General features: G+C 43.0%; 1 pseudogene; it reads right to left on the reverse strand.

Moving 5' to 3' along the window:
- Positions 1-5,668: 5,668 nt before the first annotated feature.
- On the reverse strand, positions 5,669-8,028 carry LOC120043304 (annotated as a pseudogene).
- Positions 8,029-18,570: the final 10,542 nt, after the last annotated feature.

Genomic DNA, 18,570 nt, shown 5'->3' on the forward strand with positions numbered 1-18,570 from the left:
TGACCGGAGAAATATTACTGCCTACACTAATGCTTGGAAAAAGTGCAGGTCGGTGTCCACCGCGCGCCCGGTGCATCTGGAAAAGAGTTCCTACCTACAGGTTTTTTCCATTTATAGTGGCTGTGATTGCGCAATCGATACCGTTCAAAGCGTCATCACGTAAAGGCATCCAGGGGAAGACGTAAGCAGTGTCCGTATCCTCATAGCAATAACAGTGGCCTTTAAACTGACTCCAGATCAGGGGCCAAAATGTGTGAAATCTGACTCCATGTCAGGGAAATTGCTGTAGAATGAGTTCTGTTCCACTCAGAGACAAAATTCCAACGCCTATAGAAACTAGAGACTGTTTTCTATCCAATAATAGTAATAATATGCATATTGTACGATCAAGAATTGAGTAGGAAGCCGTTTCATCTGTAGAGACAATTATGCTAATTTGAAACAGCACCCCCTATAGTCGCAAGAAGTTAAAGACACACAAAGCCTGCAATGGCATTACCATTATCTCCAGGCCGTGCCGAGTTCAACGAGATGCCCCGCTTGACCGTAGCTCGCTCGGTCTGAGTGCAGCGACAGTGACAAGAAGAAGGACCCAAATGACCCTTTGACCTCAATTTCATAATTTTTTGCTTTTGGGAGACAGAGAGAGAACCGTTAAGGTTAGAAGCACAATTTGACCTCAGGAACGTTCCTAAGGTCCTCCCGATCTGTGCAAGCCTAACATTGACCGTGTGGCATTAACCCTTAACAGTTAAAAGAAGGTGTTAACATCAAACCGTTTACAATGACTGTTTGAATACATTACCTGCTCCCCTAAATTCAATCTGAAGCCTATGTGGGTTAATAATGCCTTATGAACCTGTCTTCGATGACAATCCATCAGGCCACTATGAGGTCTACCTGTGTCGATTCTAAGCTTCCTGGAGCAACCGGAAGTGGTTAAATCACCCTAAAAGTGTTTGCCATACCCAACCTGCAGTTTGAGAGAAATAGTGCATTCAACCCTATGTAAATCAGTGAGTTCTTAACGTATAGACTTAAAACTCAGGATTCTGTAAAAGCCCACTCCAATGAGGATATGTGTTTACTTTCAGCTTCCTGTGCCAACCGGAAGTGCCATAATTGGTGTCAAAAGGGCTGTTTCGAAGGGTTAAAAAAGTCAAATCTTTCCAAAACGTAATATATGTGAATAGGCAACCCTCATGAACTGTAAATCAGTCATTCATCCCATCAGATTTCAAGGAAAATTTTACACACCCACACAGAAAGGATGGAGTGACACACTGAGGGGCTTAGAGGCAGACAGTGCCTGCAATAGTTACTTTTGTTCGAACTTTTAAAGAACCGTCAGACCTAGAGTTCTGAAACTTTACAAACCTGTTCTAGAGCTCAGGTCGATTAAGCACGGTGAGTTATGTGGCTCTAGAAGGTTCTCGGACCGATTAAAAGCCTCGTGCATTTGCAATGACTTCAATTCATTTTGAGCATTACAAAATGGCGACATTTAGAAAAGTCCTAGAGTTGCAAGACTAGGTGCATTGAAACCGGCTCGGCCCATAGAGACGGACCCCAACATTTCTGTCCGATAGCTCATTCAAGGACCCCGTAGCAAGGCATGGAAAAAAGTGGAATTTCAGCACCAATTAAGGTTTTGCTCGGGCACCGAATGACCTATCGAGCCGAAACTTGGGATTCGAGGTCGCCTCACATAGGGCTAAACATAATGTGAGAACTGGACCCGCAGCTAGAACATAACTACGTATTATTTGTTTTATTATGGTTTAAATGGAAGGCGCGTGAATTTCGGGCCTGCTCTGAAATATGTGATAGTTGGCTTCTAAACGAGTTGGAAAAAGTGAGTTTGGAGTCAGATGGTATCAGTTTGGTGTCTGAAAATATCTAATTGACTGATGGACACTGACTTGCTAGTTGACTTTTGTGCATTTGCAATATGTTTCAACAGTGAGGTACCATCACCAAAATCGACATGATGAAATTTAACACAACGAGCGATGGAGAGGAACCACTATCACTGCCCGGCCATCCCGAGGTCATCAGGCCAGTCATTTTTGCATTTCTGCAGTATTTAAGAGAATGCCAAATTCGTAATGGTACATGCCCATTGAATCCTATTGCAAATGTAACGTTACATTTGCAATATGATGTGATGTTTTTCACTGTTGAATCATATTGCAAATGTAACGTGCATTTGTAATATGTTTAAACAGTGAAAAAACACCAAAATAGCATTCTGAAATCACCACTAAAAATGACATCACCATAGTCTCCAGGCCGTGCCGAGTTCAACGAGATGCCCCGCTTGACCGTAGCTTGCTCGGTCTGAGCGCAGCGACAGTGACAAGAAGATGACCCTTGACCTACATTTCAAGTCTTTTGCTTTTGGGAGACAGAGGGAGAGCCGTTAAGGTTTAGAAGCACAATTTGACCTCAGGAACGTTCCTAAGGTCTCTGTGCAAGCCTAACCTTGACCGTGTGGCATTAACCCTTAACAGTTAAAAGAAGGTGTTTACATCAAACAGTTTACAATGACATCTCACCCCATAGGAGCTCATTGCCTGCACCCCTAAATTCAACCTGAAGCCTATGTGGGTTATGAATGTCTTATGAACCTGTCTTCAATGACAATCCACCAAGCCACTATGAGGTCTACCTGTGTTGATTCTAAGCTTCCTGGAGCAACCGGGAGTGATAAAATCACCCTAAAAGTGTTTTGCCATACCCAACCAGCAGTTTGTGATATATAGTGCATTCAACCCTGTGTAAATCAGTCAGTTCTTAACGTATAGACTTAAAACTCAGGATTCTGTAAAAGCATACCCCGATCAGGATATGTATTTACTTATAGCTTCCTGTGCCAACCGGAAGTGCCTTAAAATGGGGTCATAGGTGCTGTTTCAAAGGTTTAAAAAAGTCAGATCTTTCCAAAACTTTAAATGTGTGAATCGGTCAACCCTCATGAACTGTAAATCAGTCATTTCTCTAAACAGATGTCAAAGAAAAGCTCTCTCTCACACACACACACACACACACACACACACACACAGCAAGGATGGAGTGAAAAAGTATGGTGCTTAAAGACACACAGAGCCTTAAATGCTTTTAGGGGGGATCCAGACTTCCATACCCGATCTGGGAGCACTATACTACCGCCCCAAATCAATGGGTGCTGGCCTGAGTGATTTATGGAGGTTTTCAAAAAATATTCTAAGTCCAAACTTTTCGTGCACCTGGTATTTTTTTGGGGTTACCAGGCGTCATTTTTCAAAACGGTTGAAATTGCTTTTAGGGGGCATCCAGAGTGTCACATGACCGGATTAGGTAACTATTCTTGTTCTTGTAACTTTCCGGTAGGCTAGAAGCTTTCCGGTGTTTTGCTGCTCGACACAGGTCGACGCAGGTATTGCACTTGATTTATCGTTATCGTAACCGTAGGTGCAGCCAAGTGGAAATACGAAAGCTTTCTAGCTATTTCGTACTGACGGTAATTTGAACACAAGAACGTTTCTAGTGAAAAGGTGCTTACACTCAGAGCCATGTATTTACACTCAGCCACCCTAGCCTTATTACGGGTTAACGTTTTGGTAATTTTGGTTGGCCAACAAAATGTAAGACTACAATGACTGTGCATACGTTTCCCCAAATGTTATACGAAAAAAACACGTTTTTTTATTGATGGACAATGGCAAGGCTGCCATTGTATTTTCAGTTACATTCTGGTCAATAAAAATGGTTTACACGTTTATTTTTTAAGAAATACATGGAACTACAACCGAATAAAACACCATTAACCATCATGCATTGCTTACATGCATTCTATACTGAAAAGTCTGTTCAGAAAAATCGAAAACAGTACATATAGGCATAAAACCACAATGTTTTAATAGGGATTAAAAAAAGACAATATATATATATATATAACCTCTTATGGTTATATGGTTAAAAAAAGACAATATATCTATATATTCATAACGTAAAATAAATAAATACAGGCGATCACGTCTATGGTTGTTGCAACGGCTTGTGTGTCGCCTACTGGTTAAATTCGTGTCTTTTCGCACGAATTAAGTAGCACAGAAATTCGTGTATTTTCAAACGAATTGAACCACCCCAAAAATGCACAAAAACGCACGAAATCTGCTGAAATACATTTTGTACATATATGCGCGAATTGAATGTGAGGCTGGGCTGCACTGTAACGTGGATGCGAACAGTTCCGGATTTTTGCGGATCCCCCCCATCGGTTGCTATAAGGAGCAACGTAAGATCTTCCTGACTCTCTCTGTCTAATGGGGTCTGCAGAATCATTTCGACGTATTTACTATCACTGTTCCTATGTACTGCTAATTTAAAATGATCTGATGGCTTGAGTGCATAGTTTTGTAAGCTATTCGTGCCCACGTCCGAGTCCATTGCGTTATCTAATGAGAAGCGAGCTCCAGACAGCGCAGACTCGCTAATTTCCAGGTTAACACTATCTCTCAAAAAGGAAGGGGCATTGTCGTTTATATCCCGGACCTCGACTGTTATTCGATACAATTGGATGGGATTTTCGATTATAACCTCAAAACTAAAGCTGCAAGGCGTAGTCTGCTTGCAGAGCTCCTCTCTGTCTATTCTCTCTTTAACAACCAGAGTGCCTTTGTCTCTGTTGAGATCAACATACTGACGACTCCCCTTTGTTACAATGCGAGCTTTACCAGTAACAAGCCGACTGACCTCCAAACCCAAGTCCTTCGCAATATTACCGACAAAAGATCCCTCTGCCATCTCCTCTAGGATGGAGTATCGTGCTTGTCCTGTCACATTGTCAACCCAGATCACGCAAAAAACAATGCACAGTACTTGCCATCTGTAACCAAAGCCTTTCCTCCACAGGCTGAGTGGAACATCGAACAAACGCCAAATATCCATTGTAATGATTATTTAAATGGTAAAGTCGTAATCCAAATGACAACCCGATGAATTCCAAAATAAAACATCTCGAGGTATTGCCAATACCTGCATTTATCCTTCTCGGCTACAGATTATAGCAATACTGAGGTAGGGATCACTGCGCAGCCACCCATGAGCCAATAGAATAACGTCTTGTTAACCAACAGCGGCCCTCACAGTTAAAAACATGAAAATGCACCGAATTAATAGTGATTATGCCTCTACAGACCTTATCATTCCTCTAAAGACACAACCTCCCATTGGACTCTAGTTTAGATCCAGCCCACGAATGAACCAATGAGACATTTCTATTTTACACGAATGCATGGCATACAGTGGCTCAATATGGATAACCAAACACTGCAAACTCACAAGTACAACCGCAACAGAAACGACTATTATTTTATTTTTGTCCACGAAGGTGTGCTGTGACAGCCTGAATATGACATTTTATACGAATTGCAATACACACACTTTGACATGCATGTCATTTTTCTACAACACGATTCGAAAAGCCCAAACCTTATGGATGAGAGCAAACCCCGTGGGTTTAATTCAGGACGAAGACAGGCAAACAAGATGAAAAAAATGATCTCAATAACCTAAATAACCTATACTCGACCTGGGTTCATGCCTATTTAAATACTTATGTTCTGTGTATTTGAGTATTTTCAAATATTGTGGTCGAAATACTTATATTTGAAGTTGTAAAATGTCAGCGTCTCACCTGCTCAGGAGAATCCGGGTCATCCAGAAAGCTTTTCTCATTCTGAGAAGGTTGCAAGGTCGCATTGTCTCTGGTCATAGTAGAGCTCGGGTCCACTATTAAAACGTGCTGACTAAAAGGTCTGGCGAATTTACAGTCACTCTTCCTTGTGTCAGTCGTCATGCACACCTCATAGTTGTACACGTGTTGCAGAGTCCCTGTCCCCCCGGCGTCTGAGAAACGGGGTGGATAATATGGAATCACTGGAAGATTGGAATGGAAGTTACGTGATTGTCTCCACCTGTAGATCTTATCTGATAGTATAACTAATACACACGAGATGAAGAGGAAAGACATGACAGCCAAGGCCAAAATTAAATAAAATGTAAAGTGATCGTGGTATTCTTTGTCATGCGTAAAGTCACTGAATTCTGAGATCACTTCAGGGAAGCTGTCCGCCACCGCCACGTTCACATTGACAGTAGCTGATCGAGAGGGCTGCCCGTTATCCTCCACTACAACAGTGAGTTTTTGTTTCACAGCATCTTTATCAGTGACCTGGCGTATGGTTCTTATTTCTCCATTCTGTAAACCCACTTCAAACAGCGCCGTGTCTGACGCTTTCTGCAGTTTATATGAGAGCCAGGCATTCTGTCCAGAGTCCACATCAACAGCCACCACTTTAGTGACAAGATAGCCCACATCTGCTGAACGAGGCACCATTTCAGCCACCAGAGAGCTACTCGTCTGTACTGGGTAGAGAACCTGAGGAGTGTTGTCATTCTGATCTTGAATTATTAACTTTATAGTCACGTTACTGTTAAGTGGAGGGGAGCCTCCATCTTGCGCTCTAACGTGGAATTCAAAAGCTTTGATTTGTTCGTAATCAAAGGATCTCACTGCATAAATCACTCCTGTTTCAGAATTAATCGATATTGAAGATGAAATAGAATTTCCTCCCACCTGCGATTCCTCCAAGAAATAGGAGACCCTGGCGTTCTGACCCCAGTCTTCATCTTTGGCCTGGACCAAACCAATTGACACACCTGGGAAGTTGTTTTCCAATATCCGAGCTGTGTACTTGCTTTTATCGAACACTGGCACATTGTCGTTCACATCAGAGATTCTTATGCGAAGGGTCTTATTGTGACGTAATGAGGGAAGACCTTTGTCCACCGCTGTCACTGTGACGTTATACTCAGACACAACCTCACGGTCGAAAACACTGTTTGTTAGTAAAGTGTAATAGTTCGCTAATGAAGATTGTATCTTAAAGGGAAGAGAATGGTCGATGGAACAATTAACATGACCATTTTGTCCAGAGTCCAAGTCTTTCACATTAACAATGGCGACAGTTGTCCCCGGGGGAGAGTCCTCGGGGATGGTATTGGAAAAAGATGTCAATGCTATAACGGGGGATTGTCATTCACATCTATCACTTCAATTACTACTTTGCAAGATTTTGAGAGACCACCTATATCTTTGGCAATTACATTAATTTGAAACTGCTTAGTTTTCTCATAGTCGATTAAACCTGATACTCGTATTTCTCCACTGCTTGGATTTAGTGTGAACACCATAGCATTTTGTTGTGTAAGGTGGTCAATGTAATATTCTAACTGACCATTACTGCCCACATCTGCGTCGGTCGCAATCACTGTTGCTACTAAAGTCCCTTTAAGGGAATTCTCCAAAACAGAGGCTTTGTATACGGCTTGACTAAAAACCGGAGCATTATCATTGGCATCCAAAACATTCACTTTTATGCTCACAGTCCCTGTTCTCCGCGGATTTCCTCCGTCGGCAGCTGTCAATGTTAGAAACATTTCACCTTCCTTCTCTCTATCTAAAGGACTTTGCAAAACCATCTCCACATATTTACCACCATCAGCAAACGTTTGTTCTTTTAAAGTAAAATGCGTCGAAGGTTTAAGACTGTAGCTTTGCAGGGCATTTAAACCTACATCAGGATCCACGGCACTGCCTAAAATAAATTGAGCTCCAGGCGATGCTACTTCACTGATATTCAGGGTAATTTCCTTATTCGCAAAGGCAGGTGAATTATCGTTGATATCGAGTATTTCCACAGTTATACTAAATAATTCCATTGGATTTTCTAGAACCATTTCGAAGTTGAAGCTACAGGGGGAAGCGTGTCCACACAGCTCCTCTCTGTCTATGCGCTGTTTGACCATCAGAATCCCTTTGTCCGCGTTCAGCTCTACACAATCCTTTTCCTCACTAACAATGCGGGCCCGGCCAGATTTTAGTCTTCGGATATCTAGTCCCAAATGCTTTGAGAGATCCCCAATCAAAGACCCTCGTACCATTTCCTCTGGAATCGAATATCGCACCTGGCATCGAACCATATGCGACAAGAGGGCACACACAATAATCAATCGTGCTTGCCATTGTGGCGTTCGATTTTGCTTTCCCTCAAACATTTCGGAAAAAACAGCAAAAATAAAAATTTCTGGACAGAAATATTGAGTAGCCTTGATGCACAACTCTCTCTTAGTCCATCTAAATCAGCTATATTGATAATCTATCCGTGTTGATTTTCATTCCTGTTTGATTCTAGATATCTTCCCCCGAATGTTGTATCAGCTCATATGAATCCATCAGACAGGAGGTTCTGTGAATTTAAAGCTTATAACTCTTCTTACTGTCCAACAGCGGCACTCAGAGTCCAGAGCGCAGACTATCATCATGTCGAAATGATACACAGCCAACTAAAGACAGACTGTTTTATAACACAGTCCATAACTAAGCCTACATCAGCAAATGGAAGATTATTGCACTGTGTATTGTCAGTAAACACGTTTTATAACATTTTCTTTAAAAAAAAAAACAATTTGGAGCACGTTTGATATTTCAGCACCATGGAGAGCGACAGCTCCAACCTGAAACCAACAAAATTAGACCTTTCAGACCAATACTAAACATGAATACTGTTTCAGGACTTAAAAATGTGTATGCTATAACTGTTTCACCATATACCAATAATAAACAATTGATCACCAGCAAATCTATGTGGCTTCATGTGTTTAACCCTGACTGCAACATTTCATAATTCACAGCCCCCACCAATATACCCAAGTCTGAAATATCTGAAAAGCTGTAGTTAATGTTTTATTCATCAAAGTTGCCAACTTTGCATCCCTCTATTTCCATGTAACTAGGGGTGAAACTGAGAGGCAAATCGGCCTCCCACAGAGCGAGGTCAGAGGTCATCACAGGATGAGACAGACAGTGTGTCAAAGCAGTGAAGCATGATGCCGTCTATCCACAGCACAACTTCCACATGTTCCCCAAATCAACCTACACACGTCCTGCTGCAGGCTTACACATCCTTGAGACATCAAGGCTTGTCTTTACCACACTCTAACAATCACTGGCAGGCATGATAGTCTAGGGTCCTCTGCACTAGAATATCACTGCCACATTCATACACCTCTTCCAATATCACAATTGAAATTGCATTACCAGATCTTTATACAAAATATGTACTTTGACGAATAAAACATTAATTACAGCTTGTCAGATATTTCAGACTTGGGTATATTGGTTGGTGCTGTGAATTATGAAACATTGCAGTCAGGGTTAAACACATGAAGCATCGTGGATTTTCTGGTGATCAACGAGATCAGATGCCACATAATTCAAATAATAAGAAATATATTTGAGCAGGGATGGAAGGCTGGGGATCTACAAAAATAATAATTCTCCTGAACTACTTTAGAATTGTGTGGCAGTGCTGAGCAGAGTTGTCATACTGCAGTATGTGTGTATGTGTGTCTGCAGTGCTGAGCTGTGTGAAGTTCAGCGTGAAGTATACTTTGTGTTACTGGGCAATTGTGTGTGAGTGATTTTGCTTTGTGGGCCACTACTGGGATGTCTTTTCAGTACAATGTTCTGTGTGTAACTGGTAAGAAATACGATGGACTGCTGTGTGGTGTGCAGCACAATGCTAACAATGCTAATTGTCTTTGCTAATGACAAGTTGTGTTCGTACTGCTTTGTGTGGTACTGTGTGAGCAGTGTGCTTGAGATGGTCAATGGCCAATGTTGAAGGAACTGAGGGAACCACTGAGTTTAACATCAGATAGACATGTAATCATGAAAAGGGCTACACAGTTAGGCCTGTACAATGACCTGCTATTGTGTAGGCCTACATGGCAACTGCACGAGCCACCAATTTCATTGGGAGACCCTAATTTGCATATGTGTCTACAAGTAAAGAAGAAGAAAATATGTTTTTTTTACCTTCAGATGTCCAAATGATGGTTCAATGGGAGAGGGTAAAAAGACAAGAAACAAATGAAAGAAGAGTGTTAAAAACACAATACAGGTTTACATGCACTTACAAGAAGAATGACCTATAGCAGAATTGTGTTATACATCTATGGTCATCTCTTTCAGACCCCTATAAGCAGCCACATTACTACTGTAAAAAAAGCCATTAGAAAAGTATGTGTTCCTGACAAATAATACAAATAGCTGGTTTATTCTCTCCATTGGGCCACTTTTAAGCCATAGTGTCACTTTTCTGTGTATGCTTTACACAGAGGAGTGCAAGAGAAGGCTGGTTCTGACTGGCATATAGACTTGGATGGAACATGTTCTTCATTAGAGACTTGGAAGCTGACAGTATGACCCTGGGGTGACCTCAGGTAAAACAGGCTGGCCTCTTTACACTAGCTTTATCATGATGCGATGCCAGGGCCACCAGTCTAGTCTCTTCACATAGCCCAAAAAAACAGGCTAGCCTCTTCACATTGCCATTTCCACCTCTGGGTGAAATATTAAACTCTGGGTGATTCTGCTCAAGACCAGAGTTGAAAAGTCTGCCCTTGGTTGACAAATTCAGGTTTACTTAATTAAAGACCATAGAAATGTGCACAGCTATCATCAGCAAGATTTTCCTGAAAATAAAAGACATTAACACATTTAGATGTTAAAGATGTCTTCAGCATTTAGCTTCCTTTATAACGTTTCTGACATAGCATAGTCCCTAATGTTTTCATGGCAGAACAAATACTGCTGCATAAGTACGAAAATGTCTCCTGATTTGCATTCTTCAACGGTTTAAAAATCTAAATGTGAGACAATTGTGTCCAACTCCAGAATGAGTTAACTTTACCCTAAAGGCTTTGAGCCTCTTCTGACCCGAGGCCAAAGTGAAAATCTGGTAATATGGAATGACGGGATGACCCAAGGGTCGCCCAGGTGTCCAATGATGGGGCAAAGGATGCAACAGCCAAGGAGCATGAATGTCAACAATATTTTTATTTTACTTTCAGTGATCATTGAGCTGTGTTTCACTGCTCATCCTCCCCACTGCCACAAGCCAAGAGCCTTGTCTACCTCTACCTGGGAGCATGGTTCTATTTGACCCAATTCTCATGGTGTTATACCTGTGATCCCACCTCTTGGTCCTGGATGAAGGAATTCTAGTATGGATCATCACACACAGTTGAAACTACTGGAAGGAGACCAAACAAATACATTTCCTCTCTCCCACCCTTTATCTACACCAGTATCACACATGTCATTGACATAACTTTTTTCATTACCATAGTCAAATATTTTGGTCCAATGTCAATTGCTTCACCTGGACTCCTCTTTAGTGCAAGACCAGCCAGCAGTGCACTGTCATTGTAAGATCTGACAAATTTAAAGTCACTGGTGCGTGAGCCCGTTGTCAGGTATGCGTCATAATTATTACTACGCAGTGTTCCTGCTCCGTCCACCTCTGCATAGTTGGGAGGGAAATACGCACTGCGAACAGCGACTGCTCCATCAAACAACAATCTAGGCTTTCTCCTATGGCAGAACCTCACGGCCAGAATGAGAATAATGAAAGTCAGGAAAAAGGTGGAAACAGAGACCAGTGCTATTATCAAATAGAAAGTTAGTTTGGAACTATCTTCATAAGCCATGTCTTTCAGTTCTGGAACATCAGCCAAGTTGTCTAAAATATGAGTAAATATACATCACGCGTTGAAGAGAGAGAGGTCAGTCCGTTATCATTCACTGATATAACAAGGTTCTGCTTCAAACTGTCAGATTCAGAAATGTCCCACTGTGCCCTGATCTCTCCACTGTGGAGACCAATAGTGAAAAGTCCCGGATCAGTTAACTTCACGATCTGATATGAAAGCCAAGCATTCTGTCCAGAGTCAGCATCCACAGCTATCACCTTGGAAACCAGGGAACACACCAGAGCAGCTTTGGGGACCATCTCGGTCATCAAGGAGTTCCCTGCTGGAGCAGGGTATAATATCTGGGGAGAGTTATCATTCTCATCTGTTATAACATGGACTTTGAAGCTCCTAAACTGCTCATGATCAAATGCTCCCACAGCACGGATCACCCCCGTGTCTCCGTTGATGGATAAAAATGAGTAAACTGAAACACTGTTGATCTCACTGGGCAATAGAGAATAGACCACTGAACCGTTCTGTCTCCAGTCTGGGTCTTTGGCAGTAACCGAACACATAGAGGAGCCAGGCTTGTTATTTTCAGTCACATAGGCGCTGTAGGATTGTTCTTCAAACACAGGTGGGTTGTCATTCACGTCTGACACAAATAAATGAATAGTCTTTGAGGAGGATAAGGGTGGAGACCCCTCGTCAGTGGCAGTGATAGTTAAATTATAATCTGATATTATCTCACGGTCTAGTTCACTGGTTGTTACCAGAGAGTCATAGTTTTTAATCAAAGGTTTTAGTTTGAAAGGAACATTCTGTTGAATGGAGCAGTGGATCTGTCTATTTCCCAATGTCAAAAACATGATGAAGATCATGTCCTTAGTGTATCAAATAAAGTAGACATTACCTTTCTTCCATCATGGGAAACCCAAAGCAGAGTCCTCTGTAGCTCAGTCGGTAAAGCATTAATGATGCCACCTCTGTGCCAGGTAACACGTTCTCAGGGATGGAATTTTTCAAAGATTCTACGAATATCACAGGTGCATTGTCATTTATATCTGTGATTTCGACAATTACTTTTGTCATGGAAACTAAACTAGATCCATCATTCGCCTGGATAGGCATTTCATAATATGTTTCCAATTCTAAATCTATTAGTCCAATTACTCTGATATCTCCAGTATCCTTTTGAATAGAAAACAGCTTCGCTGCTTTATCAGATGTACCACTGTAATCATAGCTCACTTCCCCATTATGTCCCTCGTCAGTATCCGTTGCACTAACTGTAGCTACCATGGTACCCAAAGGAGAATTTTCCAGAAGACTGACTTTATAGGCGTCTTGACTAAATACTGGAATATTGTAATTTGCATCCAACACAGTGACGTGTATCACTACAGTTCCAGATCTCTGTGGAGTTCCACCATCAACCGCAGTAAGTAACAACGTCACCTTCTGCTGTTGTTCTCGATCCAATTCCTTCTCTAACATCAACTCGCCATATTTACCACCGTCTGTATTTGTACGAACAGCCAAAACAAAATGTGCATTCCTCTCGGGCGTATGTCTTTGAACTGCGTTTAATCCTATGTCCTCATCATGGGCTTCATCTAGGAAAAAACGTTGCCCTTTATCCGCTAACTCTAATTTCTAATTCTATGTGGTCACTAGAAAATACCGGTGAATTGTCATTTATATTCTGAATTTGAACAGTAATACGGTGTAACTCTAAAGAATTTTCAAGTGCGAGCTCGTATTTCAAAGTACACGAAACCCTTGGACCGCACAGCTCTATCTATTGTTTCAGCGATAATCAAATCCCCCGAGTTAGCATTGATATCACAGTAGCGTGTTCTGCTGCCATCCATGTCTAAACGAGCCTCACGCGCCGACAGCCTCTTAGCATCCAACCCGAAATCCTTTGCTATATTTCCGACCACAGATCCACGTTTCATCTCCTCCGGAATAGAATAGCTCATATCTCCGTGGCTCGTGTTCAGTTTTAACAGAGAAAGGAGAGTCACACAAAGTATTGAGTCAGAGAAAAGGTTGTGTCCCATCTTCGAGGTAAGCCTACTGAAATGCTGCATAGTCTGGTTGGTCTTGATGAAAAGATATTTAAATAAAATAATATAGGTTGTACAGCAGTAGGCTAAACGAAGAGACGAGACGCAGCGCCTACAACCAGATTATCCCCCGAAATTATTATGTCACGCAGAGGGTGTTTTCTTGCTTTGAATATTACGGTTGTGGGAGGAGAGGCTGAGGAGAGATATATCTGTTCACGGCTGGTGTATAGCGACACACTGAGTATTTATATCAACACTGCCGTTACTGATTGTAAAAAAAGGGGGAGGATTTGAGGCTCAAAATGCTTAGAGACCCATTTTTCTATGTCTGACAGTTGATGAAATAAGCGATAGTCTACACTTCACACGCTTTAGGCTATATTATAGTAAACAATCAAAGTCAGAGGTAGCCTATACGGAGTCTGCTATTATAAGGTCCGATATTGAACTACAGAAGACTTCGCAAGAAGTTGGAAAACATCACAAAGAATTGCAAAAACAGCAGCAGAGTATAAACAAACAAACAAACATCATACTAAATCAAATCCGTATTCACTAGTCTCAGGTAAAACCTCCATTGTATAAACGGATGTATCTATGTATGCTAGATTTCAAATAATTATATTCGTTTTCCTGAAGCACCATTGATATATAAAATAACGAATAATCATATGAAATAATGATTTCAAATGGTTGTAAAAATCCATGATGAGTTTCCTTAGAAAAAGGTAAGACCAGAAAAAGTTAAACTATCGATATCTTTAACCTTCCTGCTGTGTTCCGATCGAATTGGACCGATTTACAAGTTTTCTCTCTGAAAAATGTAGTTCATTTAATCTGATTGTCATAAGGTTCCATGACTTTGTCCACACAGAGCATCTGAACACACAAAATATATTTTGATGATTTTCACTACATTTTGGGTGTTTTATTTAACTTGTGGTGTTTCCTGTCAAAAAATTACTTGTCATTAGAAATTAATGGGTGAGACTACAATTAGTGTAGAAAATTGAGTTCAGGCACATGCCCATTCATCAGATGCACACACTTCCTCTCCCAGACCCCACATGCATCTGTGTTTGAGCACACACACCTCACTCCCCTTCTTGGCTTCCACTGCAAACCCCACGGGAACCTTTCCCCAATAGAATCTTTCCCCCACGGGAACCACACCTGTTGGCATTCTCACAAACAATTGCAACATTGTTTCAATAATATATAGAACTTTCTCGCAGCTCTGGTATTTAAAGCTTTTTTGATGCCTGTGGCGGTCATTTTAGACCGGGAACACAGAATTAATTAACATGAAACGAACACAACAGGAGGGTAAATCTATCGTCTGCCTTGGCCATGCAGCATTTATGGTGACATGGCCTCTGCAGAAGTCAGGGCATTCATACTTCTTGCGATTCACGGAGCAGCGCAGAGCTGCTGAGCAGGGCTGTTGTGAAGGAAGTTGTCAAGGAAGTGAGTTTGTGTTTATACGGGACCTCCCGCCCCCACCTACCGTCAATCAATCATGTCAATACGGAGCTATTCGGAGCCCGCCGCATCGTTACGATATTTGGGTTCTGCACGGCTACGCGGTACAGAGCTCAAATTGTCCTCTGCATGCCTCTGGAGGCTACGCAATTGCGTCACACCCTCCATACGGAGCGTCCGTACTCATTTTCCAATCAAACATAATTGTCTTTTAGTTATTCCATTCCGGAAGCCTGCAGAGATGTGGGCGCTGTCCATAATAGTGGTGCTGAAAGACCAATGACCTCGAATAGGCGAACGGCTGCCATAGGATCTCTTAAACCTTCTGTCGACACTACACGAAAAAAGACAGAAAGACACTTTTAGCAAATATTTTGAGCCTGTGGCTACCCATTTCAAAGTTCACTATGTCCAGAAATGGTTTCAAAACATTAAAAAATGGGCGCTGAATCAAAATATTTTAATGGACAAAGTTATCATAAGAGTGAGGAACAAAACCAATGGCAGAAAGTAAGCACACTGGAACAGTTTACTACACTTATTGAATTAAGTCTAGGCTAAACAAGCCTACCATGCTTTAAATGCTTATGAGCCTTCAATGGATATTCAAACTGCACATTTCAATTTGGTAACTGTCACGAATCCCGCTTCCTGAGTCTGTTTTTGCCTGTGTTCTGTCCTGGAGTGTTTTTCCGGTGTCCTGGAACGCACCCTGTCTGGTTGCCGGGCGACGTAGCTAGTTGGAGGATCTCTGAGTACCCGCACCTGTATCCAATCAGCTATCTGCACACCTGGTCCTGATCATCACCCCTCCACTTCATAAGCGCTGACCTGACATCCATTCCCTGCCGGATCGTTAGCCATGAACAGTATGTTGTGCCAGCGTATCAGCCTCCAGTTTGATAGAGTTTGTTTTGTACGTCTTGCTTGCCTTGAACTCACCTCCGTTTTTTCTGTCTACAGTCATTCACCCGGAACAATCATCCCATCCCTACCTGGTCGTCGGTGACTTCAGTTACTTCCTTGGATCTGCCTATTCAATCCCATCAACTCATCTCCGCTGCCCGCTCCGCCACTTGGATTTTTCTATCACTACATTTAAACTTGTAAATAAATACTCACCTTCGTCTTACTCTCCTTGTCCTGGTCTGCTTCTGGGTTCAACTTTAGAAAACCGTGACAGAACGATCCGGCCAGGAATGAACCCAGCGGACCTGGACTCCGTTCGCCATGCCATTACCCATCAGGGGAAGATATTGGGACAACACAGCACGGCGCTACAGGAGATAGCGATTTCAGTCCAGAACTTCTCTGCTAGCTTGACGAGTATCCAGGATCAGCTCAGTTTGCCGGCGGATTCTCCACCACCTGTTTCACCCCTCTCACCTGCCGCTTCTGGAGCGGTTTCCTTCCGTGAGCCCAAGGTACCGACGCCTGATAAATACGAAGGGGATTTGGGAAGATGCCGTTCATTTCTTATGCAGTGTGGTTTAGTGTTTGATCTGCAGCCCCACTCTTACGCCACAGACAAGGCTAGGATAGCTTTTGTTATTGAACTGCTGCGTGGTAGAGCTTTGGAATGGGCTTCAGCTGTTTGGGAACAACAGGACACCTGCATGGCGTCATACCAGGAGTTCACGGCAGAGATGAGAAAGCTTTTTGACCATCCAGTCCGAGGTAAGGACGCAGCTAAGCGGTTGTTCTCTCTTCGCCAAGGAGCTCGTCACGTGGCAGACTTTGTGATTGAGTTTCGGACATTGGCTGTGGAGAGTGGGTGGAATGAGGAGGCACTACAAGCGGCTTTTTACCAGGGGTTGTCGGAGCAACTCAAGGATGAGCTGATCTCCTATCCGGAGCCTTGTGACCTGGACAGTTTGGTCGCATTATCTATTAGGGTGGATAACAGAGTTCGAGAGAGAAGGAGGGAGAAGCAGTGGGTCCGGTCCAATCAATCAGCTACTCGGTTACCATTCGGGTCAGGAGGTGGACCAGAAGGTGTTAATCATGTTTCCTCACACGGGATTAGTGGAGGAGTCCTGCCGCCAGATCCTGAACCTATGCAAGTGGGGCGGCACGGGTTAACTAAGGATGAGCGCCAACGTAGACGTGAGACCAACAGCTGCCTCTACTGTGGTAGCTCGGGACATTACATCTCCGTTTGTCCTCAGCGCCCGTTAAACTGCTCGGCTCGTTAAGTTTGGGAAGGTTGTTAGCGAGCCAGTTTCAACCTCAAGAGCCCTGTCAGACCTCGTTTTCCTGCTACCCTCATAAATAAGAATCAGAGTTTAGCGATTAACGCTTTCATCGATTCAGGTGCCGATGACAGCTTCATTGATGCCGACTTAGTGGAACAGCTGGGGCTTTCCAAGGAGCAATTACCGGAAGCCATTGAAGCAACCACTCTGAACGGCAGTAGTCTGGCACGGATCACTATGAGGACTGAACCGGTTAAGATGTTGTTGTCGGGGAATCATTCAGAGGTTATTTCTTTTTTCATTTTGCCTTCCCCCCATGTTCCTCTGGTTGTTGGATACCCCTGGCTAAGAGAACACAATCCCTCGTTCGATTGGGTGACTGGAAAGGTAACTAGTTGGAGCATTGAGTGCCATGCTAACTGCCTCAGGACCGCCTGTTCTCATGCTGTCCCCAGTCGGGTCAGTGAGTCTGCTCCTCCTGATTTGTCCCTGGTTCCTGAAATATATCACGAGTTGGGTGAGGTGTTCAGTAAGCAGAAGGCTCAGTCACTTCCTCCCCACCGACCTTATGATTGTGCGATTAATCTGTTCCCTGGAGCTGCCTTTCCCAAGGGACGGTTATACAGTATCTCTCGACCTGAGCGGGAAGCCCTGGAGACCTACATAAAGGAGTCTCTTGCTGCAGGTCTCATTCGTCCCTCGTCATCACCCCTGGGAGCTGGATTTTTTTTTGTGAGTAAGAAGGATGGCTCTCTTCGACCGTGTATTGATTATCGGGGGTTGAATGATATTACGGTCAAGAACAAGTACCCCCTGCCCTTGATGAGCTCCGCTTTCGACTCTTTACAGGGTGCTACTGTGTTTACGAAGCTTGATCTACGCAATGCGTATCATCTGGTTCGGATCAAAGAGGGGGACGAGTGGTTGACTGGGTTCAATACACCTATGGGACATTTCGAGTACCAGGTGATGCCGTTTGGACTTTCCAACGCTCCAGCAGTGTTCCAAAGTTTGGTGAATGACGTACTGAGGGATATGATCGGTCTGTTTGTGTTCGTTTACCTGGATGACATCCTTATTTTCTCCAAGGAGCTTTCCAGCCACATCCAGCATGTTAAGCAGGTCCTGCAGCGGTTATTGGAGAACCGTCTGTTTGTGAAGGCAGAGAAGTGTGATTTTCACGCCCACACTACATCCTTCCTCGGGTACATCATCTCCAGGGGTGAGATCAA

The sequence above is a fragment of the Salvelinus namaycush genome, chromosome 3 (genome assembly GCF_016432855.1).
Source record: "Salvelinus namaycush isolate Seneca chromosome 3, SaNama_1.0, whole genome shotgun sequence".
In the NCBI taxonomy this organism is placed as follows: domain Eukaryota; kingdom Metazoa; phylum Chordata; class Actinopteri; order Salmoniformes; family Salmonidae; genus Salvelinus; species Salvelinus namaycush.